Raw genomic sequence first — 9,530 nt, forward strand, 5'->3', positions numbered from 1 at the left:
GCAATGTGTATTATAATGCAGCCTTCTTGATCGTTCAAATGAATTTTTGTATACACAAGAATTTTGGAACAAAATGTATGACATGTTTTGCATTGGAAAGGTGATTATGGCCCGAAATTGCGAAAAACGTTGTATCTACCACGGTAGGTATGCAGGTATTTTTTCGCACACGACGTCTTGTCGACCTCGGCTTCGCCTCGGGTCGACAATCGACATCTAGTGCGAAAAAATACCTTCATACCTACCTTGGTAGATAAATAACTATTTCGTACCAAGACGATCGCTAAATGACAATTTTTTCAGCACCAGTCTTAAATTTTCCTTACGTTTTCACCACCTGGGACTAAAACACACCTTTTTGATCCTGTAACTGTAACATACTATTTTTCCCGCACGCTATATCGTTCGGGAAAACCTGACATTTCATAACAAAAAATCATGACAAAATATTTCGTATTTCAGTTGCCCGGTGCACAAATACTTTTTGGGAATCTTTTAAAGAACTTTTCGGAATTGTTCCAGAATTTTACCGAATTTTTCAGAATTAAAATTCTCTAAAATAAGCCCTGGACTGTAGCAGCGGCTCTATATTTATGTTTGAATATAGCAATGACAACAAAAAAAAAACGCTGAAAAAGAAACGGAAAAACTCCACAAATAGCGGAGTCCTTTTGCTGTCTGCAAATGATGATGTTACGGAATGCTCAAGGCAATTATCCATACGTACGTATACACATATATAAATTTATACAAATGGAATGAACATAAACCGTATAAAAAACAGACACCCGCAATATCATGTTCTGTGCGTATTTGCAAAACGAGTGATTTATCCATTAAAATGTGTTTTTTGTCTTAAATTTAATATAAAAAATAAAATTAAAACATCTGGTGTTACTGAGAGGGTAATTTAAAAGTTTTTGAACGCTTTCGGGAGGCCCCGACTTCGTTCATTTTATACATATATTAATTGTCGGGGTATTCTGTCGACAGACGCTTCGGTTATTTATTTTTTGTTTTGTATCGTAAACGAAATACATGCTCAACTGCTACGCCAGCCTAAGCTTCAGCGGAAAAAAAATTATATTCGAAACATAATGTGCAATAAATACCCATATATATAACAACCATGTAAGTCGCCATGTCCACGAGCGGCTATATAAACGAACATAAATTTAATCTGTTGGCAAAATGGGCAAAACGGTCATTACAGGTCGTTAGGTTATATTGTCGCCAAGCTTCCAGGTATATATCAAACCGAAAACTAAATTTGTGTAACAAAAGGGGAGAAAGGTTGTAATTAAACCATGGTATCATGGCATAGCAAAAAAGAAAAGAAATGCCGATGTCATGCTCACACAAATAAATGATCTGATAAAATGCTTAAATTACTTGTTATAGTTACATGAAAATGTTTTTTCGGTTGATGTATGATCCTATTGTATAATTGGAGCAACACATTGGGTTACAGGAAGTTTCTTACACTAGTTATATACTCCATCACAGCCAATAAAGTGGAAAATCTTGTACACATAAACCGAAAGGGTTACAATGAGAGTACATGTTCTGTTCGTAACTAATATAGGACCTAACGTGTAATCTACGCAACAATATCCGCAATTAATTTGTACATTTTGATGAGACGAAGTTAGTTCCCAATTCCAGTCGCCTAATGTTTTTTCGGTGTATTCCGAATTTTCGACAAAAAAAAGACCATATAGTTACGCTCTACTGACTGCTAATAGAACACAAAGAAAATATGAAAAAGGGCTTTCACGAATGCATTTTGCTGATGACCATCCAAAAATACGCTATCCAACAAAAAGCATATAAACAAACCATTTACAAAAATGGAACTTTATTACGAGTCCTCGAGAGTTGGAGAGTTGAAATTCGTTTGAAGAGTATTTTTAATCCATTTAATGCAATTATTAAAATTGAGTTGAATTTTTATGGTAAAGAAATGAACAAAATAGAGACGGTGAGCAAGAGGTTCGGGACAACATTTGTAGCGCCATTTTTATTTTGAACTGTAGATGCAGGTTAGGGAGATTTACCCCCAGAGGGCAATGAAAATGTCTTCAAAAGTGAAACTTTCGTTCATTGTCCTTTAACGTAATTCCATGATTTTTGAGAAAAAGAGCAGAGGGATTCTTTTCGAAAACAACTTACCGAAATCGGACTTTTTAATGTATGCTCAGAAAGGCATTCCTCACTAGAAGCCAAAATCTCCTTCAAAAAAATTCCTCGCTTGTGTGGATAGTGGGAGATGATCAAAAACCGAAAGCACGCACTTTCCTTACAGAAATTTCTCCAGGTACATGAAACTTACAAGGTCGTGTAGGGTGTCATTCGAAAGGTAATAGCATGTTTTTTCAGGGCAAGTAAGGTCGTCTGGCGGTTCGATAGCATCTACATTGAAATATGAGCATTTAAATACTTCACAGTTTATCGCAGACTATTCCCAACCCTCAGAAGACCCTATTTGCCCTGAAAGTACATGCAATTACCTTTCGAATGACACCCCACACAAACTTGTACGTCTCCCACTACCCACTCTTTGAAAGATATTTTGGTTTCTAGGGTCGAATACATTTCTGAGTACACTGAAAAATACGTCCGATTTCGGTAGGCTGTAACGGGATGGCTATTTTTGAAAAGAATCCCTCGCTAGATGTGAGGATTTTTCACGAGACCTAAGACCTTTTGACATTCTTAAAGGTAATTGGAATCGGATCATTTCCCTTTGCAAAACGTGGACTCAACAATTTCGTTATTTTCTCAAATATCATTACCACCTAGAGCAACACCACCTCAAACTCATAAAAAAATATTCTCTTTTTCGCCTTGTCAAATAAATTTCCGAGTCCCGTTAATTTTCATACCTTGGGCATAAATTACGGAATTTTTCTCGTAATTTGGGCCCTCAGTATGAAAAGTTTTGTACGCATCTGTTGTGGACGGTTTATTTGGGCACTTTCGCTTGTCGCCCTCATTTCGTTCGGGCTACAATCTGCAAAATTGCCTGAAGTATACCGTCCACAACAGATACTTAAATAACTATTGAATGTCAGTAGATGATAAAGTTCCCTGATTTAAGAGGTGAAAACGAGACGCGAAATAAACTGTTTTCACTCCTTGGTATGTAAAGAAATACGTACGAAACCTGGACTCTAATATATCAAGTTTTTTTTTTGATTAAATTTCCTTTCCACGTATATCGTAATGACTGTTTGCGCTTAGAGTTTCTTTCATGGGATTTTTAGGTTGAATAAAAGAATGTGCAACGTACGGTAGAGGTATACTAGAATCCCCATTAAATTGACAACGACCATGCATCCTTTTTCGTGTGTTTTACAGCTTTACTTTTTCGTTGTGCAATTTTTTTTTTTTCATAAAGTTGGAAAATACACAGGCAAACGTACTGCGACTAGTTCTCATTACATGGTCACAAAACACATTATGACTTGAATCCTACTACGTATATACAATATACAAGCGCTATGTCTCCTGGAATGACATGCAATAAAATTGTACTATATATAGGGGAGAGAGATGATTATAAGCGCATAATAAAATGTGACTGCATAATATCAAAAACAAATTTAATTTCGAAATTAGTTTTGCAGTTTGTGTGTTGTGTGTCCAATGGAAATTAAAATATCGTGCAGATGACAACACAAAAGGGTGCCATTTGGCCGAAGCACTTTACCATACTATACTATATACGGGGAAAAGGCACGTTTTATGTAAAATTATTTAATTTTCAGGTAATCTGTTTTACGACTTTACAGTCGTTAGTTAATGGTTATGACGGTGAACATATTTTTCCACTCTTAGAAGCAAACAAAACTTTCTTTTGTCATTTGCATAAGGTGGCGTATTGTGTTTTACGTATATACACTCATAATAAGCACAGAAACCATTTACTGTGAGTGTGTGTATGAATTTTCTCTTAAAATGGATTTTCCTTACATCTGGTTATACAACCAGTGTGTTTGTTTGTTATTAAATGCAGGTAATTTGAATATTTGCATATTATGAAAATGTGTCAAAATCCCATTAATTTTCATTGTTTTCCACTATGATATGCTAATGCTGTTTATTATAGGATTTCCATATAAACGATTGCAATAATTCCCTCAGAGCAATTTTTTTTTATTTTGTTATTCCCTGTTAATTCCCCCAACGAGTACATTTTAGTCAAAATATATTAATCTATTGTGTACCATTCATCTCCTGTAACTAATTCGAAATTGTATAAATTCAGTGAAATCATACGAAAATATTAAAATGTTCCTTCGGATGCGCATCAATCAAAATAAATACCGCGACAGGAGAGGATTATGCAGCAACAACGTGAAAGTCGACTTGAAATTTGATTTTCTTTATGGTTTCATTTCCATAACAAAAGATGGCACAAAACACAATAGAAAATGTTATTCGATAAGACATTTAACGTTTCCAAATCGTAGGATTTGCTGCACGATATTAGATTTTGTTGAAAATATGGTGCAATCAATTAGATTTCAAGATTTGAAATGGCGCAAAAGGTAATCCCACTGCGAATAACGTATCAGTCGAAAGCAGTGGTAATTTTTGGGAAAACATTTTCCTCAACTTTTCAAATTTTTAGACCCGTACGAAGTACTGGGGTCTTATAGGTTTACGCATACGTTTGTAACACGTCGAATTGGACTCCCTGAGTAAGGGGAAACCTATTGTGGTTGTCTAGAGATGCCAAATCCGCGAAAAAAAAATGTCCGTCTGTCCGTCTGTCCGTCTGCACGATAACTTGAGTAAAACGCATCCGATTTTGAAAATTCTTTTTTTTCCCGTTTGGTAATGTCAAAAGACAGGCTAAGTTCGAAGATGAGTGATTTTGGATCGACCCCTCCCGAGCTGTGGCCCAATAAGTGCTTTACGGTTTTTCGAAAATATCTCCGGACATTTAAACGTTAAACTTGTAACTGATACGTCAAATAAAAGGTATTTACAATACCGATCGACAAAAAAAAAAGTTTATGGAAATCGGATGACCGACTCGTGAGTTAGACCCCTTGGTGTGGAACAGGCACAGAGCGGCAAGCAGTTTTTGCTTGTAGGTCGGCCACATTTGAACATATTTCGTCTGTTTTAGCTTTATTAGATAGGTATTGACCGTACCAATCAGGGAATTTTTTTTTTTATGAAATTATGTTCTCCGGAGCGTGAGCTAGGTCTCTTGGAGTGAGCTCTTATCTGGCTACTCGGAAGTACAGTGAACGTGGTGTATTTTGACAATATCTCGAGTAAATTTTGACAGAATTTCATGAATTTTTTTTTGTTTGAAAGGTATTAACGAATGTAAAGCGTCGGTACTATTTCCGGTCTCCTAACAAAATGGCTGCCGGCGGCCATATTGGATTTTAGTAAAATAGAAATATCTTGGGAAAAATGATACTTAGAGAGTTTCTGTTAACATGGAAATAATTTGTTATGTGTGTGGGGTTTCAGGGATTCCATATACGGACATCTATATATACCTATATACAGCTATATTGAGCTATATACAGGCATATAGAGCTATATAATAGCATATTCATCTGTGAAATGTTTATTTACAGTGAAATATAGGTAAATATAGCGGTACATAGCTGTTTAAATAGGAATTTATGAAATTTGTCTTCGTACGGGGCTGTCTATATTGCCTCCGGCAATTTAGTTGTATATGATAACAAGGCAAAGAGTGGATAATGTAAGTGATTTTAAAGGGAGATTAGTTTTTCAGCAGAGAAGAAAATGAAGTAAGAGAAATGAAGAGTTTCACATTAAAGGCTTTTGATACGAATAGGTGTTTCGTACGGGTCGGCGTTAGCTATGTTTTTTCTTAGTTTTAGCAAAAAGTGTTTTTTTTAAAATTATCCAACATGTTTAGGGAAAATTTGGGGAAATGTTTTCCCAAAAATTGTACTTGATCAAAATCCTTCAAGGGAAATGTGACTCAAGTCAGATCAATCTTTTTTGTACAATGTACTCGCACTGTTGCAGGATATTTCAGAGCCGGACTTCATAAAATAGAGAGAATGAGATAGAGAGAAAGTATCTCTAAAGGCTACAGTTTCGGGTTATATTAGACAGTTTGCGCAAATGACGTATAAGTTATACGTCGACTTATAAATATGAACTTATAAGTTATAAGTAAGGTGGTTGTTATAAGTCATAAGTTATAAGTCGACTACTTATAAAGACAAATTTATAAGTGCTTAAGTTTATACGTCAAACCGTTAAAAGTCAGAGGTTTATACGTCATAAGTGATAAGTCCATAAGTAATGACACAACTTTGTGGTGAGTTTTATTATATCATCTTTGCGGACACGGAAAAATGCCAAACATTCCGAAAGGAGTCTCGGTAATATGCAATTACGTTTGCTTTCCGTTTTAGGATATTTCTCAAAATTCAATAATTTTTTGGTAATATTGTGTTTCGATTGCACAATGATGTCAGGATATTTACTAACAGAAAACAAGATCAAACAACAAATATTCATAAATTATGACCCACAATTACCAGTTTTTCCCATTTTTCATCTATTCTTAAGGTTATTGTCAGAAAATGGCTTTTCCTTTTGATTTGAAAGCTAGGTGTACTAAGGCAATATGTGAGGTCCTTATAACCAGTCTTAAAGTGTACACCTTTGACCGGAGCGAATATTACTAATGAAAATGTAATACAGTGAACGACATCTCAAATGTCTCACTGTCATTTTTTCAAAGAATGTCATTGTGAATTTGCAATGACACAATAAAATTCTCAGAAAAATTTGACAGTGAGACATTTGAGATGTCGTTCACTGTAGAATTCTGTCACTTTTTTGAACGTAATAGAGCAACGAAGATGTCTATAAATCATTGCCTGGCGCGTGTATATCATTCTTAACATCGTACTTGTATGTTTCATTCATATGGTTTAATCGTGAACACTTATAGACTTATCACTTAGGGGTGTATGACGTTTAAACCTCTGACGTTTAATGGTTTCACGTATAAACTTAAGCACTTATAAATTTGACCTTATAAGTAGTGGACTTATAACTTATGACTTATAACCACCTTACTTATAACTTATAACTGACTTACATATAACTTAAAAGTTCTTATTTATAAGTCGACATATAACTTATACGTCATTTGCACAAACTGTCTATTATTGATGTACACGATACGAGAAACATTTCTTATAGGAATTTCATTCCGGAAGGATCTACTGAAGGTATGGGACAAGTGGGCTGGCCTGTAGAGGCGTCACATTTTTTTGTAGTACTTCATTCTCTGCGGCCTATTATCATGTGAACCAACTTCACATTTGTCATTATTACAGAACAAATGTCACCATATGAAGTTGGTTCACATGAAAATAAGCGCAGTGACAGCAGTAATTTTATGACAGAATGTACTAAAATATGAAAAAACTCTATTACATTTCTTCTTGGTTTCTAAACATCATTCTCCTATACAATGATCTGCATAAAGTGATCATAACCTTGAGATTTAGTTAGGTAGCGATCCCATTCGGCCTCTATTAAAAGGATATGTCCGCCTTTTTGCCTCGTTCTTATTTTTTCTATAAATGAGTTATTAACACAAGAAATTCCTTAGCACTTAAGAATGCCGCCCGCCTTTCACACTAATCTTATATCCTTGAATATAAAAGTAAGGAATTTTACAATACAGGAAGTTGTGTGACAGACTGTCACTGACAGTCCTGACAGTCCTCATTCGCATAAAGTTCCGTGGGTGATATGAATGATTTCAATGTCTAATTGTACGTACAGAGATATTATAATTCTTGACTACATGTATTGCAGTGTGAGTACACAAGACCCGGACATAGTACATGAAAAGTTCACATAATGTAATTCCTCGCTGAAAATGTACCTTCCGTCCTCTTTTTCGATAGTAGAGTCGTCCGCCTCTTTTGGCTCTCTTACTTTATGCCAAAATGTCCTCTATTTCAAAATTCCAAAATGGGATTCCTAGGCACACATTTCTACCCAACGCATTTTACACGTAAATTGCCAATTCGTATAATCCTTCACTGACACCGATGAAGAGAGGTCGTCCATACAGGACGTCCTCGCTTCATTAACGTCCCTAAAAGTCGAATTTACGAACATTGTGTCACAATAAAAATGCGATGAGTGCAAAGACTAATCCTAATGACACCATTCGACAGAGTTATCGTCGACCTTATCAGAACATTAAATCGACCGATGACGTTTCGTTCGCCCGCTACTAAATGACGATATCTTGATGCTAATGGACACCGATTGCTAACAGAAAACTGGGGTCAAATTGAGGTTGTAATACTATCTTGTTTCTATTTATCTGCTTGCTTTGTTTTGACGGCAGGATAATAAACATGGGAATGAGGCAATATAATTAATGTGTCGTGCAATAATGTGTACAAAGCACAAAATGGTATATTATAGATGCAAAGAGAATACGTAATGTGCTAGCAGTCAAGAATTAGAGAATCTCTTTTGTTTACAAATCGGATGTCTTGCAATCTGACACGTTCGTAGCAGAGTTGACCAAATTAATTTAACCGCAGTTCATCCGGTTTCCTTAGGATAATATTAGTCACATAGAGAATTCATGAATAAGCATCGTACAATGTGTATGTGTAGTAGAGGAAGAGATGCCCCAGTATTAATATTTAAACGAAATCGATTCGAGGAAACAAAACGGTAATGCTCAAGGACTATCTTAATAATATTCATTAATATAACATCGCAATAACACACATCCAATTTACAAGTCTGAATACTACATGGAAATTATAATTGTGGAGCTTACTTAACATATACAAACTATATACACATGTATCGAGTCGGAACCGGTCGGAACATATGCATTCGCAAATTTACATTGTACAATTATTAAATCATCAAAATGTAAATATTAAAGTCGACGGGAAAATTACGTCAGAACGTTCCATCTTCATTAAAGCGTGAACCTGCAACAAAACTACTTTAATGAGTAAGTTATGTCCGCGTAATTAAATTTAACCATTTAATGTTTAAGCGAAGCATAGTCGGTGCGATAACATCTGTTAATTTGAGTGACTGAGGAGAATTATCATTAGATTTTCCGAGACAGTTTGTTGGATTTTTAAGAAATTTTAGGCTAAAATTTAGGAATGTTCCTTGTTTTAATGGTTTTTTTTTCCAAAGGATTGTCCTCATATAAAAAGCCTTTATTCATGGAATTTCTCTTGATTGATGTAAACTAAAAATTTGAAGTTTGTGGCGTCAAAAACGACTCTTCTCGCTTTCTCGCTTTGATTTTATTGAAAAATGTTTGTTCCACACACTCATGAATTGTCTATAAATGAATAGTTTGGAGGAAATTCGCGGGGTCATCACTCAACCCACATCAGGCAAATTTCATCGTATTTCCTAGTTTTAATCACTAAAATTTGGACCACTCTCGTTCCGTTGTTCCTGAGATAAGAAGAAATGAACCTGGGTGGTGTAGGAAGTTGGAG

Source organism: Bradysia coprophila, chromosome IV, assembly GCF_014529535.1.
Source record: "Bradysia coprophila strain Holo2 chromosome IV, BU_Bcop_v1, whole genome shotgun sequence".
Lineage (NCBI taxonomy): Eukaryota > Metazoa > Arthropoda > Insecta > Diptera > Sciaridae > Bradysia > Bradysia coprophila.